Raw genomic sequence first — 18494 nt, 5'->3', positions numbered from 1 at the left:
ACCCAGTTGTCCCAGACATCTCTTCCCTATTGACAGCCATTGATTCCGAAGCCACGTTCTTCACAGTAATAGACCTCAAGAACGCATTTTTTAGTGTTCCCATTCATCCAGACAGCCAGTTTCTTTTTGGATTTTGTTTAAATGGAAGGAGCTATATGTTCACACGCGCTCCTCAAGGTTTCACAGAAAGCCCTAGTATTTACAGTCAAGCACTCAAGAGACAACTAGACAATATTCACATGCCAACTGACACTGCCCTGCTCCAGTATGTCGATGATCTACTGATCACAGCCCGTTCTGAACGTGACTGCGAGCGGGCATCACTGACAGTTCTGTATTTCCTTGCCGAGATGGGGCACAAGGTGTCCCCTTCGAAGCTTCAATTCTGTGTCCAGCAAGTGGTCTACTTAGGACACTTGCTGTCCAAGAGGGGTAGGCAGTTGACACCCGACCGTATCCACTTAATAGCGAGTCTTCCCCAGCCCAGAACCCAGAAGGAGGTGCGTGCCTTTATCGGCCTTACTTCTTATTGCAGACAATGGATTCCCCAGTATGCATTTCTAGCCAAGCCACTGATACAGTTAACGACACAGGAGGCAGCCGTATCGACTGTCCTCCCTTGGACATCTGAACATACACTTAGTTTCAATGAGTTAAAGACAGCTTTATGCCAAGCTCCAGTTCTAGCTACACCGAACTACAGTAAGCCTTTTACACTTTTCGTCACAGAACGTGAAGGTACAGCATTATCTGTTCTCACACAAGATCAAGCAGGTCAATACAAGCCCTGTGCTTATTTTTCGAGCACATTAGATCCAGTCGCCCAGGCGTTGCCTGCGTGCCTCAAGTCAGTTGCAGCCACAGCACTAGCTATCAGGCAAAGTGATTCCATAGTTTTAGGACATTCCCTGACAGTACAAGTTCCACACTCCGTAGAAGTTCTTTTAAACCGAACACAAACTCAGCACTTGACAATTGCACGTTTAACAGGTTATGAATTGACACTGTTTCAGCCACACATAGAAATTAGACGCTGCAACGTCCTGAATCCTGCTACACTGTTACCATCAGTTAATTCAAATCCTGACACACATGACTGCGTGGAAGTAGTTAACATTACGACAAAGCCAAGACAAGACCTGACAGATATTCCGTTACTAGATCCTGACCTGACACTTTATGTGGATGGTTCATGTATGAGAACTAGTACAGGAGAACTAGTCGCCGCATATGCAGTGACTACTGACACTGAAGTTATTAAAACACACCGTATTGATACCCTGTCCGCTCAAGCAGCAGAGCTAGTTGCTCTGACACAAGCCTGTATACACGCCAAGAACCTGAAAGTTAATGTTTACACAGATTCACGTTACGCATTTGGAGTTGTACACGACTTCGGAGTGCTCTGGCAAGAGAGAGGTTTCATGACTTCTCATGGAACCAAGATTCAGCATGGTCTCCTTATTCAAGCTCTGTTAGATGCCATACATTTACCGACATCCATTGCTATCATGAAATGTAAAGCACATACGAAAGTTACTGACATTATTTCCCAAGGCAATGATCTAGCAGATCGCACAGCCAAGCTTACAGCACAGACTCCAGACATTCCAGTTAACCTGACACACACTCCAGATCCGACTACATGTATGACAATTAAGGACCCTACTCAAGATGTCATAGATATCCAGTTACATGCTACTTCTGATGAAATCAAGAAATGGTCCGAACAAGGAGGGGTCCAGACAGATCAAGGATGGTTAACAAAGGGTAGAGCCACATGGTTTCTCCCCGACTCTATGGTTCAAGTCATTATTAATACCGCACATAGTCCAGCACATTTAGGAGAAAAAGCTATGTTAGACAGTATCCAGAACATTTGGTTCAACAAGCATTTACGAGCTGCAGCCAAGCAGAAAGTCCGTACCTGTATGATATGTTGTCAGTTTAATCCAGGTAAAAGTGTCCCGGTGGAACAAGGTGGTTTCCAGCCTCCTGACCACCCTTTTGAGGTCCTCCAGATGGATTATATTCAGATGGAGCGATGTCGAGGTTTCAAGTATGTCCTTGTAGTTGTATGCGCTTTGTCCAGATGGACAGAAGCATATCCAGTCCCAGATTACACAGCCGCGACCACTGCCAAGCAGTTGGTTCGTGAATTCTTCCCTCGATATGGACTCCCTAGAGTCGTATATTCTGATAACGGTCAGCCATTCTCATCTGAACTCATGAAGCACGTTTCCCTTTTGTTAGGGTACCAGTGGAAGTTCCATTGTGTACGCCATCCTGAAGCAGCCGGTCTAGTCGAGAGACATAATCAAACTCTGAAAATCCGAATCGCCAAAGTATGTAAAGATAAGGGTGTGGACTGGCTAGTAGCTCTGCCAGTCGCTTTATTTTATATGCGCATGGTCGCACATTCCAGATCAGGTCTGTCCCCGTATGAGGTCGTTTTCGGCCGCCCCCCTAACATGTGGGGTACTCCTAGACCCCGAAGTATTACTGATGTTTCATGTAATATGCTGACAGATTACCTAGCTTCCTTGATGTCTGCCCTCAACTCATGTCGTTCACAGGTTGCTGCCGCATTTCCAGACAATACCGAGGTGGCACCGCATCAAATCGTTCCAGGTTCGCTGGTGATGATCCGAAACTTTGACAGATCAAGTCCGTTGGAACCTCGTTGGAAGGAGCCCCGTCAGGTCCTCCTCACCACCCGTACAGCCGTGAAGTTGGAAGGCCGAAAAGGATGGATACACCTTTCTCACGTTAAACTTTTTAAAGGACTGAAACCCGCCTTAAAGAACATTTCCCAGGATTTTAAGGACTGCCAGAATATTGTTTTCAAGGACTGTCCCGCAAAAGACATTGACACAACCCCTTCCCTGTTAGAGAAAACTCCGCAGCAGGAGTATAAGTTAAAGCTCCGGTCTAGTAAAATAAGTCAGTCAGTTTGATTGTATAAGTCCTCCCCTAGGTGAAACGGTTAGGCTGTTTCTGACATGTATAAAATAGACCCCCATAGTGAGAGAGTTAGTCAAAACTCAATTCAATGTATCATTTTTCTAAGCTTCATATTATTCATCAGCATTATGATTTCTTGCATCAGCTATGCATTTTTCCTGTATTTTCCAATTCCTCATGTAAATAAGTCTGCTAATGTTACAGTAGAGCACACGTTTAGTGATCTGCCTCCTCACGAATATTCATACCGCCTCGCTATGCGTAATAACTCATTTATCCGCATGTTACATTATTCACACCAGACCAGCAATGCCACTAATTGTTGGGTGTGTGGTCGACTCCCCCCTTTCCAGACACCGAAGGGAGTTCTGCCACTTTTTCCTTATCCATTCTCACATAATGGTTCGTGTGGAGCATGGTCCACGTTAACGTCCTCCTCAACAGATATGTCTTTTCTTAACAGTACATGTTTCCCAGACAAGCAAGGTTTCCCCCACAGAACAGGTTTAGATCTAGAAAATGAAGTGTATAATTTAGGTAATTATTCGTCGAATTTTATGGTCCTGAATGTCCAGTCTGATACTACTCCAGACTCACCTGCTATTTCAGTATTACCCGTCAAAGGCGAATTATGTGTCCGTAATCATGGTTCTGTACACGTAGGACATAGTGATTGTACTACTATTATCCAGTATAGTGACAGTGGGAAATCTAATTTTAAAGCTTCACGTCATTCTTATTTTGTTTGTGGTCAGACCGCATATGTTCGTCTGCCCCTCGATTGGGAAGGAACCTGTTACATTGCCTTCCTACTGCCACCAGTTTTTCTAGCCTCACCTGACTATCATAGAAACACACATCTAGTACATACTAGACACAAGAGAAACCTCCCGATTGTCGATTATACTGAAACTGCCGCAGAGCAATTCATTGATATAGATAAAGGTGTGTTCCCTTATTTAGGCACAGTTGTAAACAGTAAGCTAATCCGTAGGTTAACAAGAACCCTTGAAGCAGTAGTAGATGAGACTGCCTCCGCTCTAGGTAACTTAACCGAAGAGCAATCCTTTATGAGAATTGTCGTTTTACAGAATCGTCTCGTCCTTGACGTCATACTGGCCGATAGGGGCGGGGCCTGTAGACTCATCGGATCCAGTTGCTGCATTTTCATTCCTAATAACGCGCCGTCTGTTTATTCAGCTATAACCAGACTTCATAAAATTGCCCATCTGTTACACCAAGATCCAGGCACCTGGACATGGTCCGGTTGGTTCTGGAATATAATTTCCGCCTGGGGATGGAAAGTCCTGTCCTTTCTAAGTATTGCAGTAGCGATCATATTCAGCTGCTGCCTCTGTATACAATGTGGCCCTGCGATTTGCGGCATTTGTGCTACCTCTTGTATTCCTAGTCCCAAGCCCCGTTCTAAATCCCGTTCCAAGATAATTCGAGACGAGCAAATGGTACTATATGAAATGATAGATGGTATCATGAATATTGATGTTTCCTGATGGAAACGTAGTGACAAGGAGGGAATGTGGAAAAGTAAATTTTGCCATGTTCTGTGTCTCTACGTGTCATCCATCATATGTTATGTGTGCATGACCAATATGCATATGCACTCCCCATGTCCGATTAATGACGCAATTATAGTTGTGTCCACCTCTAGTATGCCAGTTTCCAGTTCTCGTGAATACTACGAATATCAGGCCTATGTAAAGTAATGTTGCCACGTTCCCCAGTGTGCACGTTATTTCATTATAAAGTCCCCGTCTCCAGGCCTCAAAAGGGCCTGGACACTAGATTCAGCTCCTGTCTCCTGAAGCCTCGTTGAGGAGCGATACAGCCCCCACCTGTATCCTCGACCTTTCACTTGCTTCCTGCCTCACAGTGCCCGGTGCAGCCTGGCTCTGCCTCTGAGTCTGCCAAGAGTATGTTATAGTTCCAGTTATCAGTTCAGTCCTCCTTCTCTGCATTCCTAAGCTACTGAACTGCATCAATAGTTTCCGTCATTGTCTAGCCTTCTCGTCTCCATGTTAAGAGAAATACTGTATTTACTGGTCGTTTAATATTCTTCATCACGCACTACATGTAGAATAATGCATGGTCCAGTCTTAGAGTCAAGTTAGCTTTTCCCCTCATGACTTCTAGTTTATATCAACATGTTCCCTAAACATCAGATACTAGATAGGGTTTAGGTACATGTCGCTCCGACCCTCCAGACTTTAGTCTCTGCTCCTAGCACAGAGTTCATAGCCCCCAGCTTCTCCTCGTAATACGTCATTGCCAGTTTACGCGCACCACCAGGTTAGAGGTCCCGGCTCCTTAGGTAGCCCCCTCCAATGTTTCCGCCCCATTCATGACATATTCTGTTACGTCTGCACCACATGTCTATGTATACGCCCAGTTACACCTACTTTTACTGTTATCTTTCGCGACTGCTACGCGTCACACCTTCTGCTCCACCCACTGCTACGCCTACTGCAATGTAATGCTATGTGTTCGCGCTATGTATATATGCCCGTGTATTGTTATTAAAAGTTAGCGCGCTCATCCCAGACCCAGCCCCGGCAGCTGCCGGGCCACTCTAGCCCTGCCATTCTGTTCCTATGCAGGTTGTCCTGATCCTGTCCTTATGCTGTAATAAACCTGCAGAAACTCCTACTACCTCGAATCTTGACTCTTATTTATTGAGCTATCTGTTATGATATATGCCTAGTCAAAAATAGGGTATTATTTATTTATTTACCACAACATTTGTGATGGAGCAACCTGTCTGACAAACTCTAGATCAGGCCCATAGTCTTTGAGAATACAGGGTCTGGCCCTAAGCAGTACGGTGGTGTGGACCTGCTCTGGGCCTTCTTGGTGCCTACCGAGACCACGCTGTCCTCCATCTAGATGGGATGACTCCTAGTGTGGCCCGGATAAATGTCCTGCAGATTCCTCATCCAACTCTCTACTCTTGGGGTTGGGTCACACACCTCAAGGCACCAGTCTTCCTCAGAGCGTAGCCCCTGATTAGTGTTGGCCATGCCTGGCAGTGTTGTGCCATGTGCCTTATTGAAGCATACAAAAGGGCAAATCTTTGCCCTAACCCGCCGCACTGTTGCTATCGCCACTCTGGCAACCTTCATTTTTCACCTTAACATTTTTAGCCATTTTTTTCATCATCATCTCTGATAAATTAATTTCTCCACAAGTTTTCATGCTGTATAACACTCCACACGCGGGATAATTGTGCAATTTTCAAGCTTCTAGTGCAAATGCTGTGCCCATCCGGACCTCTTGCAAAAACACGACAGATGCAGGGGGTTCTTCCAAAACAGCGTTTTATTAAACCAATGCATTTCGAGCATCAAGTGCTCTTCATCAGGGTACGCTGGAATTAATACAAACATATGTCCATTAACATTTTTACTATGCTAAACGTGTTGCATAATCATAAACATACATCAACATTATTGCATCCTTCATAACTAATTCTGTGACTGCGCTTGCTATACCTGCATTTTGAATCAATACCATATACATAGCAGTTGGTTAACCTTCTGATTCATCACCGTCTATAGCGTAAACAAAACCCTTTTAACCCAAAATTCCTCTCCAGTGTCCCCTCACTGTCTCTGTTACATGTGTTGATAATTGCGTAGCTGTTGCTCTAAGTGTTCCATGCTGAAGTGCTACTGTTAGTCTACGATACCCATGTTCACCGGTTCATTTTACGGAAGTATATATTATCACCTTTGAGTGCCCTGCTTCTGCGCTAACCTTTTAAGCTGTCTTCTAGCGTGCAAACGTGAATACTTAACTGACAGCATATATTACACCTTAGATTCATCCCACTTTAACTCGCGCAGCGTGCAGTTGCAAAACCGTTTACATTCTGCCTTGTACTAATCGCGGTCATTCTCCCGTCTGTTCACCCATAATTCTAGCCCTCCAACTTAATCCCTGAGTAAAACAAACATACTCTCCTCGATGATTCATTCGTACCCCCGTCTTAACATCGCTATGCTCTAATATAGCTGCATACCTGTCTCGGGTATTCGCGCCGCTTCAATCACCAACTACATATTTGTAACGGTCCTAGGAAACCGCCCTTATTTAAATCCCTCCTTGATTGATCCACTCCTCTTAATTACGCCTCTAAATGCTGTTCAGCCATGGGGCGGTGCTCATAGGTGTTCGTACCAAACTACATTACCCGTAATCCAACATACCGACATTTCTAAAAAATATAGTTTTTTACTCCACATAAAAATGCACCGTATAGATCTCTGTTATTGTCACAATATTCACAAAATATGGCATGTTCTAGGTTATGGTTGCCCCTAGGCCGAGGCCATGGTCCCTTGCATCCTGATGGCTAGCTATGGATCTAGTTCAAATTGCGTCTGGAATTTGTGTCCAGGCAGCCGGTCTTTAATGAACACCATCTCCCCCACCCTGAGGGCTGGCCTACATGAGCCTCGGTCTCGGCTGGTACTCATTGGTGTTCGGGCAGTTCTCTAGCAGCTCGCCTTCATGTAAAATGGTTGGCCTCCAGTGGCAGCTGGCGGGGTTCTGATCCCAAGAGGCACAGGGTCAGACTGATTTGCATATGGCCATGTCTGAACTGGGGTGGCAGAGTGGGCTAACGAACGGTGATGGATTAAACCCAGATCTGTTGACTGGGTGTGAGTGTTTGATTGGTTCAGATGCTCCGTCCATCACCACCCCCTTTTTGTACCACTGTGTCCCTGGCAGGCAGCTTCAGCAAAAGATCCACAGGCTCACACCCAGTTGTGCTGTCAGGGGTTTGCCGGTAAGTTATAAGGGATTTCTGGTCCTCTCCTTGATCTCCTCCTATCCTTAGGGTCTTTTTCAGGGTCCTCATAAAACGCCCCTCTTCCCCATTGGTCTGAGGACATGTTGGAATGACCGTACTGTGGTGGGCTCCAAGACTCTAGAGATAATTCTCAAAGTCCAGGCCCTGAAAGGGCAGTCTGTTTTCAGTACTAATCATGAGGCAGCTTGAACAGTGCAAAGGTTCTCGCAAGCACTGAAAGCACCACCTTGAATGCTGTGGATAGAGTTACCTCCATCTTCAGGTAACTGGAATGGCTGTCTATAATGACAATGGTGAATCTTCCTTCGGGGAGGTTCCCAAAGTTCATACTGAGGTGAGTCCTCTGTAGCCACGTGGGCTGGTGCTGATCCTCTTCAGGTGATTTACCATTGTACACATTAGCAGACCACCTCATCCATCCCCAGTAACCAAACTTTTCTCCTTAGCCTGGCTTTGTTCTTGGCCATGACCTGGTGTCTTTGGTGCACCAAGTCTATCACTCAGGACCATAGTGTCTTTGTGACCATGATGCATGAGCCTCCCAGCAGTAGTGCATCAATAGTGTAGGTAAGCGTGTGGTGGACAGTTGAGTGAGTACTGCGTTGTCTTCTGCATTCCATCCTCTGGCTCCAACTAGAAAATGGTTCCATGTTCCTTTCTAAAGGGCGCTCACACACCTTCTGGAGGCAGTAATCCATGCTGGCTGTCGTCCGGATGTCATCAGATGTTATTACTCTGGGGCAGGCCCTTTGCATGACCATATTGATGAAATCGTCCACCCAATTGTCCTCGTCCTTTTCGTCCATTTCACCACATTGCGGGTGCCTTGAGGGAAAGTCTGCAGGGCTGAGGGCTGTGGGCCCTGGGCCTGTATGTCACTGTAAAGTTGTACATCTGCAGATGGACAGCCCAGCACTGGATCCTGGGTGGCGGGTTTCATGATGTCCCAGTGAAGAGGGGAGCCAGCGGCCTTTGCTCCGTGATGACCCAGAAGTGATGACCACACAGGTAGAGATGAAAATGACGGCAACTACACCTGGTTGCCAGAACCTCCCTCTCAATCTGTGAGTACTTGGATTCTGAAGCTGGTGTACACAACTGGGATCCATCACTTCTGGCTTAATTGCTACATGAGGGCGACCCCCAGTCCCACAGGGCTAGAATCAATGAGCAGGTCCGTGCACCGCTCAGGATCATAGTAGGCAATCATGACATTGCTCATATGGGCTCCTTCTATGGTCCTGAAAGCACCCTCTGCCTGGACCGTCCACTCCCATTTGACTTCTGCTTTCATAAGGCCCCCTAGGGGTTCTGACAGGGATGCCAGGTTGGGGATGAACTGGACACAATATGTGGCCAGTCTTAGAAAACTCTGTACTCCCCCTGCTTCTCTGGTAGTTGGTGCCGTGCAGATGAGTTCCACCTTCTTTGGGTCAATTTGCATTCCTTTCTTGGAGAAGATGTAGCCGAAGAACTTGATCGACTGTTCAAATAAGGTGCACTTCTTTTTATGTAGAATCAGGTCATGTTCTGCCAGGCAGCCTAGGTTGGTGCAGAGGTGCTTTTGATGCTCCTTGACTGTGCTGGAATATATGAGGATGTCATTGCTAATGTTCAGCATGCTAGCAAAGTCGAACAGCACCTTCCTGATGGTTTTCTGAAACACCTCTAAGGCAGACGAGATGCCAAAGTTGAGGCATATGTCTCTACTGAGGCCGAGGTGAATGAAGAATAAGTTGATGTATCTGACTCGTTGGGTCTAGTTGGAGCTGGTGATTCCCTGCTTTGAGGTCAAGTTTGGAAAACCATTGCACCCATTGTGATTGGAGAGGATGTCATCCACCGTCAGCGCCAGATGTCTTTCATGGCAAATTGACACATTGGGGAGGCGCATGCCAACACAGAGCTGTACTCGCCCCAGTTGTCTCGGCTCGGGGGCAACAACCAGCAGGAACATCCAGGGTGTAGGCCCCATCACCTTCTCTATGATGTCCTCCTGCTTCAGTTTCTTCAGTTCGGCTTCCACTTGCAGTCGGCGGTGGAATGGAATGTATCAGTAGCATAGCACAATGGGCCAGATGATGTGACTGGGGAACTCCTCATGATGAGGCTGACTTGGTCAGCGTGGACGTGCCGGGCGAAGAAGAAAAGACCCAAATCCTCTGTTGTGTGACAGCTCAGGAGGGTACCGGTCCCTCCTTTGGTAATCTGGAAGCGGGTCAATAGCTTCTGGCTGCCTTTCTTGATGGCCAGCTCAACAGCAATGGCTAAGCATCATGGGTGTTTGCATCTGTATGCACATATTTTGGCCTTGGAGGTCCACAGGGGGGCCGCGGTTGCAATTCTCATATTGCTTGCAGTCCATGATATTGATTGATCCCCAGTGTCAATCAGGGTGGCCACTGCCATGTACCCATGATGGAACACATGTGAAACAGCTTTCTGTGCCCACAGCCTGCGAAACATGATGACCTCTTGAAGAGGTCATTATTTTTACTGTCTGAGTCACCCAGGATGGAGCGGGACCCACCACTACTGGCATGGGATGTGTCATCATCCAGCATGAGGTGTTTCAATGTTCTTGGCTTCCTGCACTGGGATTGTGGTCTTTGGCATTGCTCGGAGCTCTGACAGATGAGGGCAAAGAGAATCGTTTTCCGGCACTTGGAGCAGGTTTTGCCTCTAGCCGGGCACGTGTTGAGTTGGTGTTGGTCCATGCCGCAGTATGCATTGAGGGCTAACAAAGCTGCATCATTGTTATCAGCCACAGTAGCAGGCAGGATCCCAAAGAGTATGTAGATTTCCTCGCCTCTGAAGGGCAGGAGGATTGACCTCTTCATGTGCCATCCATTTTGCATGTTGCATGTGGCAAGAAAGTAATTATGAAGCCTTCCCGCCCATGTGTGCCATCAGTGGCTGGGTCCGCCAGGGCACTGAAGGGCTGCAGCATGGGCAGCAATGTGTGGGGGGCTGTGGCTTGGCAATGCTGGGGGCCCAGCTGCTCCTACCTGCTGGTCATCAACTATGGCACGTAGGCATTAGCAGGAGGCGTAGGGGTAGCACCCTCATGTGGGCCACAGTGTCTGCAGTCGCTGTAAACTGGTGTTCATGGCTACGGCGCTCAGGAGGGCTGCGTGGCAGAAGATAGTGCCAGATAAACTAATGTGAGTCCGGGGTGGGCAGCGATGCACTCCTCTGCGACCTGATATAGGTGAGGTGAGCAGCCGTGGCCAGCAGGTGGCGTCGGGGCCCAGGAACAAGAGACTAAGGAGAAGGCATTTTGTGCACTGATACACCTGCAGTTGGTGCCTGGAGGCACTGTAATCAGCTGACATTATGGTAGTCCTGCTGCGGGAAGCCCTAGAGCTGGAAACTGCAGGCAGAAGGCAGTGGCCGCCAGTGGGGAGCAGGGTACTATCAGCTGCAAGTGAGCCACTGCCCTGGGAAGCAGCAGGGCTGGTCAATGAGGTAGCCGAGGAGGCAAGCGAAAGGTGTTGGCACTCAGCGTGGAGGCAGGCAGGTGACAGGTGGCACACAGACTGTGAAAGAATGGTAGGAGGCCCACCAGTGTGAATGTTCAGGGCCTCAGTACTGATTTGGCCTTGCCCGGCATACAATAGAATCACCAGACACGCCCCTGCAAGTGGTCCCTGCCCATTTATTTATCCCTGCTGGCCACACCCTGCCTCTAGGTTCCTTCACAATATGTGGGTAGAGTCCAGGATGTACTCTACAAACCCCACTCCATTCCAACCCACCCACCCCACTCCAATCCACCCCACTCAGTCCACCTGAATTCAATCCAATCTACTCCAACCCAATCTACCCCACTCCAATCCTACCCACTCCATTCCAATCCACCACAATCCAGTTCTCCCCACCCCTCTCCAATCTAATCCAACCCACTTCACTCTAAACCACAATCTACCCCAATACAATCCAACCCACCCAACTTTAATCAGCCAACCCAATCCACCCCACTCCAATCCAATCCACCCCAATGCAACCCACCCCTGCCCAATTCAACCCACTCCACTCCAATCCATCTCACTCCAATCCAGTCCAATCCACCCCACTCCACTTCAGTCCACCTACTCCAATCCAATCCACTACACCCAATCCACACCGCACCACTCCAATACAATCAACTCACCCACCCTACCCCACTCAAATTCACCCCAGCCCACCCCAATGTACAACCACTCCAATCAACCCCAATTCACCCACCCTGCTCCAATTTAACCCACCAAAATCCAAACCACCCAACTCCAAATCAATCAACCTCATTCAAATCCATCCCACTCCAATCCACCCCACCCAATCCACTCTACCCAATCCATCCCACCCCACTCTACCCTGCACTACCCCACTCAATCTTTCCCACTCTCCCTCATTCCAATACAACTCACTCCACCGTTTCCACCCCACTCCCCAATCCACCACACTCTAATCCACCTCACACAAATCTATCCTACACCGATCTTATCCACTCCAATCCACCCTATTCTAATCCAGTCAACCGCACTCCAATCCAACTAACCACCATCCATCCCTCCCCAATCTAATCCAACCCACAGCAATCCACCGCAATGCAACCCACTTCTTGCCAATCCAACCTACTTTAATTAAATCCACCCACTCCAAATCACCCCACTCCGATTTAATCAAACCCACTTCACTCTAAACCACAATCTACCCCAACACAATCCAATCCACCTGACTTCAATAAGTCGACCCAATCCACCCCAATCCAATCCAATCCAATCCACCTCAATGAAACCCACCCCAGCCCCATTCAACCCACAACACTCCAATCCATCTCACTCCAATCCAATCCAACCACCCCACTCCACTTTAGCCCACCTACTCCAATTTAATCCACCACATCCAATCCACACCATACCACCCCAATCCAATCCACTCACCCACCCTACCCCACTCAAATTCACTCCAATGTACAACCACTCCAATCCAATTGACCCCAATTCACCCACCCGCTCCAATTTAACCCACCAAAACCCAATCCATCCAACTCCAAATCAACCAGCCTCATTCAAATGCATCCCACTTCAATCCACCCCACCCAATCCACTCTACCCTGCACTATCCCACTCAATCCACTCCACTCTACCTCATTCCAATCCAACTCACTCCAATGATTCCACCCCACTCCCCAATCCACCAAGTCCAATCAAATCCACTCTACTCTAATCCCTCTCACACAACTCTATCCTACTCCAATCTTCTCCAATCCAATCCACCCCATTCTAATCCAGTCAACCACACTCCAATCCAACCAACCAAAACTCCATCCCTCCCCAATCCAATCTAACCCACAGCAATCCACAGCAATCCAATCCACTCCTCACCAATTCACCCTAATTCATTTAAATCCACTCACTCCAATCCACCCCACTCCAGTTCAATACACCCCACTCCAATTCACCCTCACTCCATTCCAATCTAAATCCACTCCACTCCACTCCCACCCAATCCAATCCACCCCTTTCCAACCCAATTCTCCACACGTCAAATAAATCCACCCCACTCCAATCAATCCACCCCACTCCAATACAATCGACTCCAATCTAATCCAACCCACCCCACTCTAACTCAATCCAATCAAGTCCACTCCATTCCAATCCAATTCACCAAAATTCACCCCATCTCATCCAATTCAACCCAGTGCACCCAGTCCAATCCATCCACCCCACTTCAATTCAATCCACCCCACCCTATACCAATCCAATCCCACATCAACTTACTCTACCCCATTCTAATCATGTCCATCCCACTCCAATCCACCCCTCCCCTCCACACTCCAGTCCAATCCACCCAGATCCACCCACTCCAATAAATTCTACCCCAATCCAATCCACCCATATCTAATCCACCCAACTCCAATCCAACACACCGCAATCCAATTCACCCCACTATATTCAAAATTCACCCACACCACTCCAATCTAAACCACCACACTCCAACCCAATTCACCCCACTCCAGTAAAATCTACCACCACTCCAATCAACCATGATCCACCCTATTCCAATCAACCCACCCCAAACCAATCCAATCCACCATACTCCAATCCACATCACTTCAATTCAATCCTATCCAATCCTCTCCACTCAAATCCAACCCACTTCAGTTCAATCCACCCCACTCCAATCCAGTCCAATTCACCACAATCCAACCCACTCCAATTCAAATCCAATCCACGCCACCCTACTCCAATCCAAATTCACCTCAAACAAACCCAAACCACTCCATTCCACCACAATCCACCCCACTCCAATCAATCCATCCAACCCCACTCCAATCCACCTCACTCCAATATGATCCACTCCAATCCAGTTCAACCCACTCTAATCTAATCAAATCCTGCCATCTCCACTTCATTTCCAATCACTCCAGTGCAATCCACTCCACTCAATTTGAGTCCAATTCACCAGAATCCACCCACTCCAGTTCAATCCAATCTGATTCATCCCACCCCAATCCAGTTCACCCAATCCAATTCAATCTCTTCAATCCAATTCATCCCAATCCAACCCACCCCACTCCAATCCATCCCAATCCATCCCACTTCAATCCAATCCAAACCACCCACTCCACTCCACTCCACTCCAATCCACCCCACTCCAGTCTGCCTCACTACAATCCTATCTACTCCACTTCCCAAAATGTACCCCAACCAGTCCAATCCACCCCATGCAATCCACACCAAAACGCTCCAATCCAATGCACCCACCCCAATCCACCCCACCCCAAATCACCCCAATCCGGCCCACTCCAGAGCAATCTACCCCACTCTAATCAAGTTCAGTTTGACACACTCCACCCCACTCCGATCCAATCAACCCTACTCCAAGCCAATCCAGAGCACCCCATCAAATCCACCCCACTCCAATCCACCACAAACCAACCCATCCCATTCAAATCCAATTCACCCCAATCCAGCCCACTCTAATCCACCACAATCCACCTGACTCCAATCAGTCCACCCCACTCAAATCCAATCCACCCCACTCCAATTCAATCCTCTGAAATCCAGTCCAACCCACTCCAATCCAATCCACCCCACTGCAAACCAACCCACTCCAGTCCAATCCAACCTCATTCCAATCCTATCCAAATCACCACAATACACTCCACTCCAATCCAATCCACCCACTCAAATCCAATCCATCCCACTCCAGTCCCCACTCCAATCTAATACACCTCAACCCATTCTAAACCACCCCATCTAATCCACACTACACCACTCTAATTCAATCCACCCTAACCCACTCCAATCCACTCCACACCAATGTACCCCACTCCAATCTACCCCGCTAAAATCCAATCCACCTCACACCCAATCCCGATCAAATTCACACCATCCCAATCCAATTCATTTTACTCCTCTTGGATTCACTCCACCCAGTCCAATCCACCCAACTCAAATGCAATGCACCCCACTTCAATACAATCCACCCCACCCCACCTCACTTCAATCCACCCCTCTCTACCCTACTCCAATCCACCCCTCTCTACCCCACTCCAATCCACCTCAGTATACCTCATTCCAATGCAGCCTAATCCACCTGGTTCCACCCCACACCATACCACCACAGTCCAATCCACCCACCTTAGTCCAATTCACCTCACTCAAATTCACCCCAATCAAAGACACCCCACTTCAAATCAGTCCACCCAGCTCCAATTCAATCCACCCCACTTCAATCCATTACACTCCAATCCACCCCACCCTAATCCAATCCACCCATCCCCACCCCACTCTACCCCAGCCCAATCCACCCCACTCTACCTCAATCCAATCAACCCACTCCACCAATTCTGCCCCACTCCACCCCACTCCCCAATCCACCCACTCGAATCCAATTCACCCCACTCCAGTACAACCCACCCTCCCCTTTCAAATCCAACCACCCCACTCCAATTAAATCCACCCAATTCAGGGGTGTGTGACCTGGTCGAGCACCAATGTGGTGGCTTGACCATGAAACTCCCAGGCAGCCGCGCCGATAAAACTTCATCCCGGCGCGCTCGTGGGGAGTGTGCAGTCCAAAACATCAGCATCAATGAGCGGAGGCTGACGGGCATGCAGGGAGAGCTGCGGGCATGGTGAGAAGGTCGCAAGGCACCCGCAACAGCTTTCTCGCTGCCGCGTCCTGTCACGGCTCTTAGAGGCCCTGCGACGTTAGGGGTCACGGACGAGCCGGAGGGCGGGGCCGCAGTTGGCTGGACCGGCCACAGGCACTAATTTTGCCAGGGGAGCTGCGGCCTACAACAACGTGGCCGAGGAGGACCTGCACCCTTTGGACTACACTGCTGATGATTTGGGGAGCTTTGCACAGGGATGCGGGGGCCCTCCTTCCCTCACAAAAATTGACTGAGCGCCTCGGATCGGGTCGGTGGACTGGGGGAACTGTGGCCTATCTCACATTAGCACCGGCTAGATGGAGTCTGTCAGAGAAATGTTGTTCCGGTATGAGCTGGAAACCAGGGTTCGATCCTCAAGGTCCCGTCCACATCCTGTGATTCTGGGCAAATCACTTAATCTCCCCGTGCCTGAATGTGTACTGTAAATACGGTGCTCATGTAAAGCGCTCCAATACCTTCGGGTCAAGTTCGCGCTATATAAAATATGCAAAAAAAAACAAAAAACCCTGTGCCGCCGATTAAAACAAACACATCTGCCGGGGGTGTTCTGTGCGGCAAGGTGGTGGATGTGCGTGTGTCCTGGGCTTCGATCTGAGGCATAAAATAATTCCTGTGCCCTTCCTCCTGCCCTGTACTCTGCGCTATACAACACTACCTGGACTAGATAGCTGGCTCCGTACCTTGCCTTTACCGCTGATCGAGCAGCATAGGTCGGAGTGACCCCAAGCAGAGACAGCTTACCTTCGAGGCCTCCAAGACTCCTAGGAGGGATGGTGGGGACAACATGCCGTGGGAGGACCTCCCTGAGCATGCAGATCATCCGGTAGCTGGTGGTGCTATGGCAGTGGGAACCGCTACCATTATGGTTGAACTGTGTGCTGAGTTTAAGGCCATAGATGCGCAATTTGATGAGCTGGGTATGTGGATGGATGGCATGTATGCCCGCCTCAGCACCATGAGGCCCCAATAGATGTGGCAGAGAAACGTATTTCAGATACCGAGGACACGCAAGCAGCAATGAACAAATGCCTAGAGCGTGTAGAGCGACTTCTGAAAACCGCAGTGGCAAAGGCAGAGGATCTAAAAGTGCGATCGCGCCACAATAATTTGCGAATTGCAGGGATTGCGGAGTCCACCAATATCGACCCCATGGAAATGTTTGTGGAGCGGGTTCTTGCAGATCTCTTAGGCAGGGATAGTTTCTCAGCCACATTTGCGGTGGAGCGTGCCCACCGCTCCTTGGCCCCAAGGTCTGCTCCTGATGAGCCTCCCCGTCTTATCATTGCAGTACTGTAAAATTATCATGACAGGGATGTTGCTCTAAGGAGGGCCTGGAAGATGGAAAATCCGCAGTTCTAGGGAATGACTCTCTTGTTTTACCCGGGCTTCACACCTATGGGGCAGGAGACCAGGCGCAAGTTTCAGGACATCAAGCGAACTTTGAGAAACGAGAATATCCAATATGCTATGTTGTATCCAGCACGCTTGCGTGTGTAGCTCAGTGGTAAAACCTTTGTTTTCTACACACCAGCAGAGGCAACAGAACACTAGAAACGCCATAAGTTGGACAGACCCACTTCTCCTGGAAAATAGATGCACGTATGTCCTGTGGGTATGGGGTAAATGGCTGGGTGCTCCCCACTCCCTTGAGGTATTATTGACTTTGGCGCGGACTCTGTCACCTCCAACGAATTGAGCGCTATGATGCTTTTTCCTCTTATTTCTTCCTGTGACTAGAGACACACTTGTTATAATATTTCCACATACTTGTAGCTACTTATCATTGATGGTGTATAGGTATTATGATTTGCGGCTTGCTCAGGGCATTGCTGACCACCTGGGAGATCTCCTATGACTCTTTCTTTGGTTTGTTTGTACTGTTGCATTGACATATCTTGGGATTCACTGGATATAGGTTGGGTGGATATCCGATGTGGGTTGGGGGTGGGTGGGAGGGAGTTCCGGTTGATCTTTTCTGTTTTCTTTCTTTGTACACAGGTCATGAGCACAATTCACAACTGGCTATCCAACCATAAACATACCGTTACATTGATACGCATAGGATTACGCCTGTAGTAACGGGGGAGGGGCGGCCTGGAGAATTTGAAGTGCGGTGCATGACATGGAATGTCAGAGGGCTTTCAAACCCGCGTAAGGTTCTACAAGTGCTTGCGTACTTGACTAGGCATAACATACATGTTGCAATGCTGCAGGAGACCCATTATGTCCCAAACTCGAACAATAGGTTTGGTGCCGCCTGGGGGGACAACCGATTCTTCGCTGGGTATAGTACTTGTTCCCGGGTAGTCTGTATACTGATTCATAAAACACTCCTGTTCGCTGTTCTGAGTGTGGTCAACGATCCGGAAGGCCGCTATCACCTGGTGGCAGGAGCTATGGTCGCACAGCGAATGCTCTTTGTAAATGTTTACACTCCTAATGTAGATGCTCGAGACTTCTTTGCCAGCATCTCAACCCTTATCACTGCCATACCAGTGGACTGTATTATATTTGGTGGTGACTTCAACGTTA

General features: G+C 48.5%; 1 pseudogene; it reads right to left on the bottom strand.

Moving 5' to 3' along the window:
- Positions 1 to 8601, bottom strand: part of LOC144783296 (14-3-3 protein zeta pseudogene) — a 58127-nt pseudogene extending 49526 nt beyond the window's left edge.
- Positions 8602 to 18494: the final 9893 nt, after the last annotated feature.

The sequence above is a fragment of the Lissotriton helveticus genome, chromosome 9 (genome assembly GCF_964261635.1).
Source record: "Lissotriton helveticus chromosome 9, aLisHel1.1, whole genome shotgun sequence".
In the NCBI taxonomy this organism is placed as follows: Eukaryota; Metazoa; Chordata; class Amphibia; order Caudata; family Salamandridae; genus Lissotriton; species Lissotriton helveticus.
This window is presented reverse-complemented; position numbering and strand designations above follow the sequence as displayed.